The following is a 12,328-nucleotide window of genomic DNA, read 5'->3' as shown; positions in this document are numbered from 1 at the left end:
CCCCTTACTATATATATTACATTAATCGGAGAATAGAGAATAAATACAATGCTTGCTCAATCTTGAGCACACCCTACAAGTGTATAGTCTATCCCTCTACCTAAATGACTGAACCTGGCCAACACTTAGCCAATTTCCAACCTTTCCAAGATCCAATTTTCTTGCATTGTTCCCTTGGGAAATTGCCCCTGTTTTTTTAGGAATTTCATATTCCATAATTTCGCAATAGCCTTAGGTCAATCTTTGATTGCATGCACCTCCTATACACATGGGAATATGCTACAACTAATAATACACTACCTTGGAATCTCCATATCAACTGGGTAACTTGAATTATCTGCATGCACCAATTATTTTGGGTTGATTGATCAATTAACTGGTTGATAATTGAGTGTGGTTGAAGTTCCACTTCCACAACTTGACCTCCACTAGTTCTTCTGACAGTTAGAACTAGTTAAACTGACAATAACTCAAATTAACTGAAATAGATTGCTAGAAATTATAAAACAATCATGTATAGTTGAAATCAGGCTTCCCCAACTTGAATTTACTGATTTAACTGAGTGAAAATAGCCATGTCACCTCAGTTAACTACCTCCAAGTATTTTTCTGAAATGGAAATTCGAATTTTAATCTAGTTTGACTAAGGAAAAGTCAAAACTAGACTTTCTTGCTGCATTTTCAACACCCCCTCTTGGCGAGAAAGGGATTATCAACCACCCCTAGCCTGCACCTTTCAAACTTGAACTTACCTCTTTACAAGGCCTTTAACTAGATATTTGTACCTTGTTCCTCTGTTGAAATGTAATCTAACAACATAATCCTCCTCTGCACACAATCCCATATATGGTGGCACTAGATATCAATATTCTTGGATCGATCTTGAAAAAAGTATTTTCAGAGAGTTTGTTACAACTTTGATTATCAGAGTAAATCACAATAGGATCCATTATCTGACCAAACAAGCCAACGCGTATCTTTCTCATCCAGATTGCCTCAGATGCTGCTTGACTTGCAACCATGTATTCTGCTTTTGCTGAGCTGAGTTCCACTGATCTCTGCTTCCTGCTATACCAAGATACTATTTTGGATCCAACACTAAAGATTATAGCTGATGTACTCTTATGGTCTGATGGAATTCCCGTCCAATATGCATCGGTGAAGCCACACGACTTCACTCCCTCTATTCGTCTGTACCAAAGTCCAAATTGGGTAGTGCCTCTAAGGTAACGTAGAACATGTTTAGCTACCCTCCAAAAAAATTTGGTTGGACTAACCATGGCTTGACTAAGCTGGTAGAATGCATAACACATGTCTAGTCATGTGTTCACAAGATACATGAATGAACCCACCAAATGTTGGTAAACAGTTGCATCCACTTCCTCACCTAAAGTGGCATCCTCTTTCCTCTAGTTGGTCACAAGAAGAGTCTCTGTGGGTTTGCACCTATCCATGTGGAACCTCTGAAGTATCTCATTGACATAATTTCCATGAGAGACAAATAGTTCCCCATCACCTTGCCATACTTCCAATCCAAGGAAATAGTGCATGAGGCCCATGTCCTTCATCTCGAACTCTCTTACAAGGTACTCCTTGCAAGAACTGGTCAACTGTTCATCACCAATAAGGATCAAGTCATAAACATGTAAAACAATAATAAAAAATTTACCTTCTACCAAAATATGATAGAGGTTTGCATCTGATTCACTTTTGGTGAAGCCCAAACTGGTGAGATAACTATTGATCTTGGTGTACGAAGCACGGGGTGCTTGTGACCATACAACACTCACTTGAGTTTACACACATGAGACACTCGATCATATGTCTCGGAGCCTTCTAGTTTCTCGATATACACCTCCTCCTCAATAAATCCATTGAGGAATGTTGTTTTCACATCCATTTGGTGGATCTTCCACCCCATCTGCACAACCAAAGCAAAGATCAATCTGATGGATGAGTACCTTGCTATAGGAGCAAAGATCTCCTCATAGTCAATCCCCTCCACCTGGTTGTACCCCTTGGCCACAAATTTGGTCTTGTACTTTTCTATGCTTTTATTAGGGGAATTTTGAGGTCTAAAATGGGCCTCCTAAGGAAATTATAAAATAATAGTGGAAATAATAAAATAAGATTAGATTACATCATCAAATTTTAGAGGGAAAAAAGAAAAACCTACCTTTTCAACTCATATTCTCAACTTATCTCCCTATGGGTTTACTCAAATTTCAAGAGGGAACACTCATTAGATGTAGAATTTGATTCCTCATTCAAGGAGTACCCATGTTGCATACTTTCGATGGACCCTGCTACATGAAAAATGTGATTTCAATCACATTTTTTCATGTATTTCTCATTTTTCATGTAGAAAGGACCATCAAATGTACGCAACATGGGTACTCTTTGGATGATGAATTAATTTTTTCACCCAACGAGTACTCCCACTCGAAATTTGATTAAAATCTTAGGGAGATAAGTTGAAAATAAAAGTTGAAAAGGTAGTTTTATTATTTTATTATTTTTTGATATTTTTACATTTTTACCCCAAAAATGGTGAATCATCCCCGATGGTTGACATCATCATCTTGAATCCTATTGGTTCTTATAAAGTTTGTTTTGGTTGTACAATTTTCTTAGGAGGCCCATTTTAGACCTCAAAAGTTCTATAATGCTTCTATTGCCTGCTTCACCTTGAAGATCCATCTCGAGCCCATAACTAATTTATTTTTTGGTCTTGGGACCACCTCCCAAATAATGTTCTTCACAATGGATTCGTACTCCTCCACCATTTCATCAACCCATATTGGTTGCTCTACTACTTCCTTACAATACGATGGCTCAGTCTCTACTAGCTTAATCATAAGAGCTATGTAGCTAGTGTACCGATCTGGTGACCTTCTTTGCTTGTGCTGATTTGAAGGAGAACCCACATTTTCCCTCGCATCCTGCATAAGTCTCTTAGCTTCTCTGGTTCTCTTCCTTCCTTCTTTGGATGATTATGATTGAGTTGATGTCTCCACTCTCTGATCTTCAACTTGTGGTTTCTCCACAACATCCTAAGGCTCCTCCTCTGGAGCTAAAAGCTCCTCCTCTAGTGGGATCTGAATATCTCTCTCAAGAGAGCACCACAAGGATTCGTCTTCATCCAATTTGACAACCTGTCATACAATTTTCATTCTAACGGATGTAAAATACACACAATAGTTGTGGGGAGCTTCTGTCTAACTCACAAATACCCCCAACTTTGATGTTGACTCTTTGGAGACATGGCAATAGAAAGAGGCTCCAAAGATCCTAAAGTGTGACACACCCAACTTCCTCCCCGACAAATTCTCCTATGGTGTGATCATGTCAAGAATCCGATGAGGACTCTTGTTCTACAAATAGACCAATGTGTTGCATGCTTCAAGCCACAAGTGCAGAGGTAGGCTTTGGTCATGAAACATTGCCCATGCTTATCCCACAATTCTTTGGTTCTTCCTCTCATCCACCTCGTTCTGATGTGGGTTTTTGCGTGCTGTCAAATCTCGTCGAATTCCTTCTTTTGCACAGATAATTTTAAACTCATTCGACATGTACTCACCTCCATTATCGCTCCTGAGAGCCTTCACATTATTACCTATTTCTTTCTCCACCAGTGCCTTGAACTTTAAGAAATTAGAGAAACTCTCATCCTTCTTCCACATGAAGAAGATACAACACTTCCAGAAATAGGCATCAATAAAGATAACAAAATACTTGTGCTTGGTAGTGGAGGCTATCGAGAAATGTCCACAAACATAAGAGTGGATCCTTTCAAGGAATGCATGTGCTCTACTGTCCTGATCATGGAAAGTGGATTTTTTGTACTTCCCCAAGGTACACCCTTTTCATGTGTCTTGCTTCTCTAGTGCTCCTTTGGGTAGGCTTGTGGTAAACTGTTGCATGATCTTCAAAGCACCATGATGAAAATGGCCAAGTCTTCTATGGAAAAATCTGTCGACATCTCGGCTCTACACCTTCTCCACCTTTGTGCTCAATGTAACACAATCATCCACATATATCTTGGAGAGGTTCTTCACTCGAACCCTGATATGCTTCACTTGTCCCATGGCTACATGTCTCATGAATGCATTTCCTTTGCTGAAGATCACATCATAGCTACGATCTTCCAAAACTGCAATGAAGATAAAAATCCTTGAGCCTAAGAGGGGAGCTCAACTCCCTATGAAACTTGACGGTACCAATCCTGGTCGTGTTGTACCTTCCATCATCTCCCACCTCAATTTGCATATGGAGACCCTTTTCCTCCAAATCACTGAAAAAATCTATGTTCCCCATCATATGGAATGAGGCACTCTTATCGAGATCCCACACACTTGCCGTCACTATGATGGCCATGCATGTAATGAGAGTAAAATAAAGTTTGAACTATGAAGCCAAGGCTTCACCATTGTTCCTCCCGCAGTCTTCTTGCATGCCTTCTTGTGTGGACACTTTGTTGCATAGCACCCGAATTCATGACAGTGAAAGCACTTGATTATGGACAAGTATTTCTTCTTTCCCCCATGTCTCAAATCTTCTTTGGATTGGGATTTATCCCCTTTCCCTCTTTTGATTTTCCATCCATGGCACATTTCTCCTCATCCTCACCCTTGGATGAAGTCCCATCTCTGGTATTTCGCCTTATCTCCTCCCATTTCAAATCGGAGTACAAGTGTTCCCAATTTGGTATTTTCTCCCTCACGTTCACCGAATCTTAGTAGTTGTGCTAGCTCTTGGGAAGGCCTATAAGAGTTAGGCTCACCAAATCATCCTTTGCTACAGTAACACCAACTTGACCAAGTTCATCACAACACTTTGTGAACTTGTTCAGGTACTATGGAATGGTCTCGTTCCTCTGCATCTTGATATTTCGAAGCTTGTCCTTGAGTGCCAATTTCCCGTGGTCACTACTATTTTAGAACAAATCTTTCAGCGCTTGCAAAATTGCATATAAGTTCTCTCTCCCATGGAGATTAGAGAAAATATTGTCTCATATTCCATCCAATACGATCCTCCTTGCTTTAGCAACAAACTTCTTCCATTCTGCAGGATCCTTTGCATCAGATGCAGTTGGTTTTGGAATATCATTATCAATGGATTCCTTCAACCCATTATCCTCCAGAAATTCCTCCATGTGGTCCTTCCATGAAACATAATTCAAGATTCCCTCAAGGGCATACTCGAGCCTTAGTCCATTGAAAGCCATCTTCTAAATCCTAAATAAAGCTTGCAACCCTGATCTGCAAATTCAAATCTCCTGTAATGACAACTTCGAAATATCTGATCTACAGCGACTCCAACTCTAATACCATGTAGAAATTAATGTGTAGATTCAATATTTCTCATGAAATTTGCTAAATCACAAGATTTGAAGCTACTCTACTTATCTGCAGAAGTAAATTCACCATCTAAAACAAGAATCATAGACATGCAAAAGGAAACATCACACATACACAAAGATTTATCTAAGGGAAAGGAACTGCTCAAAACCCCTTATTATTTATATTGCATTAATCAGAGAATATAGAATAAATATAATGCTTTCTCAAGATTTAGGACACCCTACAAGTGTATAGCCTATCCCTCTGCTTGACTGACTGAACCTGGCCAACACTTAGCCAATTTTAAGCCTTCCCAAGATCCTACTTCATTGCACTATTCCCTTGGGAAATTGCCCCTATTTTTTTAGGAATTTCACACTCTGGAATTGCACAATAGCATTAGGTCAATCTATGACTGCATGCACCATGTGTACACATGGGAATATGCTACAGCTGGTAGTACATTTCCTTATAATATCCATCTCAACTGAGTAACTCGAATTCTTTGCATGTAACAATTATTTTGGGCTCATTGATTAGTTAACTGGTTGATCATTGAGTGTGGTTGAAGTTCAACTTCCACAACTTTACCTCCATTAGTTCTTCTGACATTTAGAACTAGTTAAATTGACAATAACTCAAATTATCTTAAATATATCGCTACAAATTAGTAATAAATCATGTAGAACTGAACTCAAGCTTCCCCAACTTGAATTTACTGAGTTAATAGAGTGACAAGAGCCATGTCACCTCAGTTAACTACCTCCAAGTATTCTGCTGAAATATAAATTTGAATTTTAATCTAGTTTGACCAAGGCAAAATCAAAACTAGATTTTCTTGCTACATTTTCAACAAAGGACCAATGAAACTTTGCTTCCTTAGATTCTCCTAGGTTAATGCTTTCTTGTTATTGAGAAGCCAAAGAAAAAGGCTTACTTTCAGCCAATGCTTCATTTTCCATAAATGCCTCCTCATCTCCTTCTCTTCCTATTGTTGAAGGCTACTTAGAGTCACCCCCTTCTAATTTCATGTGCATAAAATATTCTCATCCAAATTTGAGCTACTGTCCACATGCTTAATTGAATTTGTGGCTATGATATTTTTCTTTTTCATGTCCTTTCAATTTTTTAGGTTGAGTTATGGATGTAATTTCCATAAATTCTCCTCTGTGTGACCATAAATGTTGTAATGGTTCCTTGGATCTATCGAGCCTCCAAAATTTCCTCTTTTTGATAGTTTATCTCCTATATTTATCTCATTTTTCCACTTATCTTCTGTTGTGGCCACCAACAACCCCCCTCTTTGTTTAGTATTAGCAATAACACTAAGCAAATGGGGACCCTTAATAAAAAATCCAAAAAACATTTTATAAAACTTTTTGTATTCTACTCCTTGAAATTATGTCGCATTGCGTGGAGAAGATAAAACATCCCCTTATGAGCATAATAAAAACTGTGAAGAAGCGACGCGAAATTCATCGCATTGCACACATTAAGAAGCGCTCTTAAATGAAAATCTTAAGAAATCTCCGACGGCCGATGTGCGATGTCGCATATCGCAATATCGCATAAGCAGCACACAATGATTTAATGACTCATGCGATCTGCGATGCTGCGATCTGGCGATATCTGCGATCTGCGATATCTGCGATCTGGCGATATCTGCGATCTGCGATATCTGCGATCTGGCGATATCTGCAATCTGCGATAAATGCGATCTGAAAAAGCTTGCAATGACGCGATGCTGCTATCGCCCATTGCAAATTTCCTCGGCTCAACATTCAAGAAAAGCTGTCCGCAAACCAAAAATTAGGCGCGCGCCTTAAAAGAAATTAATGAACATATGCCAAAGTGTTAATGAAGGACAGTTTTGTGTTTTTCGAAGAGTCAGTTCACGATGGGTGTCATGATTTTATACATTCATAGAGGTTAGAGCTTTCGTATCAGTATTTATTATCATTACTCTTTTTCCTTTGCGTGAACTGCAGGAATAAAAAACAGGAAACATCTAAAGAAAAGGGGAAAGCGTCAATGCTCGGAAGAGATGCCTTCATGAACAGATGCCGCATGCAACAGAACCACAGATTCCAGAGTATCACTCACCAGGTGCTGAGGTCGATAGGTGATTCAACATTTAGGGTCAGAAAGCTCACAAAAGTAGCATGTTTACAAAAAATCCTGAAACTTCTACCCGGTAAAGGAAAAAGGTGCTAAAGAAGGAAAACGCACCAGAAAAGCCCGGATCAAAGAACAGAGGCAGTTTTCGATGCGCGATTAGCGCCTAGCGCTAATCGCGCATCGCTAAGAAAATTGTTTAGAAAGCAAAGTCTCTAACTTGCTTAGTCATTCGCAAGTCCGGAAAATGAAATAGCAAAAGCAGAAGCAGTTTGAGGGAAATTTGGGTTGTTGCCAAGTATATATGCAGTAAATTCGCCCAACCAGAAGATAATTCTTAAAAATATCTTCTAGTGTACTAAAAAGTGATACCAGCGCTTGCCATTTCTATTTTCATAGCTCGAACAAAAGCAGAAGGAAACCAGCCGACTCTTCCCAGGCGAATGTTGAATGCTCGCAACATTTAAGGAGCAAATGCAGAAATAGTTAGGAATTAGATTCAGTTTTTAGAAATAGTTTTGCTTTAGAAGAAGGGCGGTCATTTAAACCGTATCCTAAATTTATGTAATTAAGTTAATTAGTTAGCAGTATTTAAACCCTTCTCATGCATTTGGAGAAGGGTCCAGAAATTTTTCAAAAATTTGTCCTCAGAACATGCACTTTTGCACCCTCGGAGGGGGTTTTGATGAATGGATGGATCAAGGTTTATTAATGTTTGCATTTGATATCTGCTACTGATGTTGCACTTCTGTACTCTTAGTAGATGTTAGAGCAAGGAGAGATAAATCATTGTTGCTTGAAGCTTATGAGTAGGATCAGTCATAAATGGTACTTTTATCTCTTGGCCATTTCTGCTTATATTCTTAAAGTGATATACAGTTTTAGTTGTTTATATGTTATTGCATGAATGTGTGAGTTACCATTTTTCACTTTTGTACGGTGGAGCCATTTATTTATGTCTGATATATGAATAACTTATTATGTGATATGTTGTTCACAACTGTTTTGCCTAACTTTTTATGCAAAGTAGTTCATCTTAATTGATTTCTATTCTTATGATAGCTGAATGATCTTTATTACCAGTTATTGTTTGAAATCTCTTTAGATCGCATAATAGAAGAAATACACCCCGGGTTAGCATAGATTAGATGTGTTGTTTTTCATTAGATTACAATAGCATAAAGTTAGTTTAAAAGTTTGAATTAGATTAGCTTTAAGTATTCTTAGATCAGCAACATCCAACTCTGCACACACACACACCCTTAGATTGGGAAACTGGTCCCATTATCCCCAGTCGGACCCGCTATACCAAACGGATAAGGAGCTGCCAACCAAGGTCCGGACCGGGTGGGTATCCCCCTTGTTGTCGACTCGATTTTCGGGGCTTCAACATCTTCATATCATCGTAACTCTATTTTTTGATTTAGAAGACATCAAAACCATACAAATGAAGTAATAAGGTAAAATTTTGTTGTTTCTCAAGTCTATATTTTTTTTTCTTTATGAAATTGACTTAATTAAACATAAGTTACTGAATCTTGCATATTTCCTAGCTCCATTAACATTTTGTAACTAATTCGAAGGTTCTATATGATTCCATAAGTTACAAATTAGTTGAAGCATATAGGAAGTTTCCAAATGGTGCCAAGATCATGATCCACTTATCAGACACAGATGGAACTCCATGGATCAACCACAACACTAAATTCAAACTTCAGTCAAAGCACTACTTAGTGCATCTTTAGAAGGAAGGACATGAAGTGAGAAATAGTTTGTCAAGTGAGCAAGATCTTATGAGTTGAAGAAAAAACAATACATAAATATTGATGATGTGTTCCTTTCATGATTCACTTTTGATTAAAAATCATGAAAAGCAAGAACTTTGTTAGGAATCAAACACTGAGATGTCACTTATGTATCTAGTTTCTAGCCAATAGACTCTTAGTACTATCATTTGAAAACCTTATAAATTACTTGGAAGCGAAAAATAGTCTTGACAATCAAGTTCAATTTCTGACTTGTTATTATATCGAACTTTGTGTATGCACTTCCAGTAATATAATATTAGTTATGGCTACACATTTTTAAGTATTGGTTTTTGATTTAAGTTCATGATCTGAGCTTTACAATTACTCATGCATCTCAGGAGGTTGCCTTACAAAAGTATGATCTAGATTAGTTTGATTTTCATTTAGAATTCATTCGATTTCCAATGCTCTATTTTATTTAAAGCTTTAGATTAATGCTCTGTTTTATTTAGTCAGTTTTTTCTCTATCTTTTACTTACATGTTTCTATCCTCTTTTATAGGTCAAGCGATTGAGTAAAAAAAAAAAAAAAAAACATTTGCTTTATTTTTAGTCCCGCATTTACTCTTCTTAATATTTCATAGAATAGATTGATAGATGTTAAGTTTGCATATGAATGAACTCTAATTGATGTACACATATTCACCGGTCTTACAAAGTTAGCCTTTTTATGATTTTTTCAAGTAGTTAATTGTTATATTTAATATTCTTAGAATATAAATTGATTGCTTTCTCTACAGAATAAAAGTCTGGTTTCTTTCATCAGATAAGGTAGAATTTTGGTTTCTTTCTAGAATAAGAGTTTGATAGCATAGATTGTATTGATTTCTTAGAAACAAAGTTTGATTGTTTCCTAGAATAGAATGTCAATTGAATTTTCATAGAATAAATTTTATGGTTTTCATAGAATAGATTGATTTTCATGGCCCATTAGACTAGAATTTAGAATAAGAACCTAAAACTTAAAAAAAAAAATCATAGCATAGAATTAGTTTCATAAAAATCACATTTATTCTTCCTAGAATAGAACTTTCATTTCAATTCAATAGATTAAAATTCTAGTGCTTTCTAGTTTAGAATTTATTGCTTTCATAGATTAAACCACATTGAAGTTTTGTCTTGCTTTAGAAAATGTTATGTGTACTGATTTTGGATATAATTTCATAGATAGGAAATTATTTCAATCTTTGTAATTCCTTTCAATAGATTAGATTTCTTTTTAAATCGAAAGTTAATTCCCTCGCATATATATTGGAATTTTGATTCACAAGAATACGAATCTTGAATTGACATTTAAAGCATGTAATTCAAGAGCTAATTAAATTACATAACATTATATTTACATTGATGTGCTACGACTATGTATTCTTATTCTTCCTCCCATTCCACTTTCTTTGCCTTCTTGGAAGCTTATTGGTGTTCCTTCTAATTTGAACCACTTGACTACCATTTCTTTTGGCCTATGTTTTCTAGGTATTGTGCCTCTACACAAGCTTCATCCATTTCTTTGGGTTTGAACAACATCAATTTTTTTCGTAGATGGTTGTGTAGACCCTCTAGGTACTTTAGGAGTATGTCTGGGTTATTGGAAGAGATACCCAACATTATTTCCATATTTCTAAATTTTGTGGCATACTCTTGTACACTCTTCCCTTGTATTTGCATGAAGTAATGCCATCGGATCCATTGGTCCTTGATATATTTGATATAATAGAATAAAAATTTATTATACTTTTAAAATAATTCCACTTAATTACTAGAGGAATCCTATCCATCCTAAGGGTTTCTATGTGGATTTCCCACCAGGTCAATTCATGGCTCTCTAATTTCAAATGAGCCAATGGAATTTTCAGACCCTCCTCTATATGTTGAACACTAAAATAAATCTCTAAATGCTACAACCAATGATTTAATTTCAAAGCATATACCTCGCCTTAGTATGGCTTGACAGCCACATTTTCTTCCATTTTAGAGAGGGACTATAAACCAAGTTCACAATGCTCAAACTTGGGTGCTCTTTTTCGAGTTTCTTGGAATCCTTCTCTGGTTCTTCCTAATCCCCCATTTTCCCCTATGATTTAACCTCTGATTGGGAACCCGAATCTTCTTTGATCAACCCAATCTTACTAGTTAGGCCACCATGTGGAGGTTCACATTACTATTTTTATTTATGGTCTACACTTCCAACCACACAAACCTATCCTCTACTAGATCTTGAGGGTTATCATAAACCAATTCGTGAGCCATTTCTATGGCTTTATGAACTTTTACTTAAACCTATATGATCTGTTACAACTTCCCACAAAATACCCAATGAAAATTTATTTAATAATAATAAGATATGTAAACTATTATGGATATTCCATTGGATAGTTCATCTCATCAAATCTATTAATATAAATCCAAGCCTACACTATGAAGGGTTAATTCCTTTAGATTCCATTTCTATTATTACAATTTTGTGGTTTATGCATGTAATAGATAATATGTGGAAAATAGGGAAGATGTGAATAAAATCAGTCAAAAACCAAAATGAACACCAAGATATTCTCTGGGAAAACCTTTTGAGACAAAACCTCACTAGAAAGTGAGGCTTCTCTACTCTCTTTTATATGGAATGGGAATGATGCAAATAAAAAGGATAAGGAATTCTCTATGGAGTTACTTGATACTATGGCTCGTGGGCTACTAAAGAACACAAACCCCCTCTCTTTTGCTCTCTTTATATCCACTCTTAGCTACACTACTCTACCATGGAACAAAAGGTAGTTTAATAGAATCAAACCCCTTTTTCTCCTAGTGCCCTAATTATAACATATATCAATAGCCAACTAGGGGTTCATTTTAACCCATTCAACCATCAACATGAGTTATAAGTCGACCCTTGTAGAGTATTCTTCATAGTCCGGACATGGATAGCCAATTTTCCATGAGTAATAGTGTTATGCAGCCAACTCACACAAAATATAGATCAATGACTTACAAATTATCCTCTTCGAGGAGGAAAACTCCTTTACATTACATAAATGAACAATTCTTGGATGATACAAATGATAAGATCTTA

The sequence above is a fragment of the Pinus tabuliformis genome, chromosome 2_2 (genome assembly GCF_031772625.1).
Source record: "Pinus tabuliformis cultivar Carrire ecotype Pingquan chromosome 2_2, CPIR1, whole genome shotgun sequence".
NCBI lineage: Eukaryota > Viridiplantae > Streptophyta > Pinopsida > Pinales > Pinaceae > Pinus > Pinus tabuliformis.
This window is presented reverse-complemented; position numbering follows the sequence as displayed.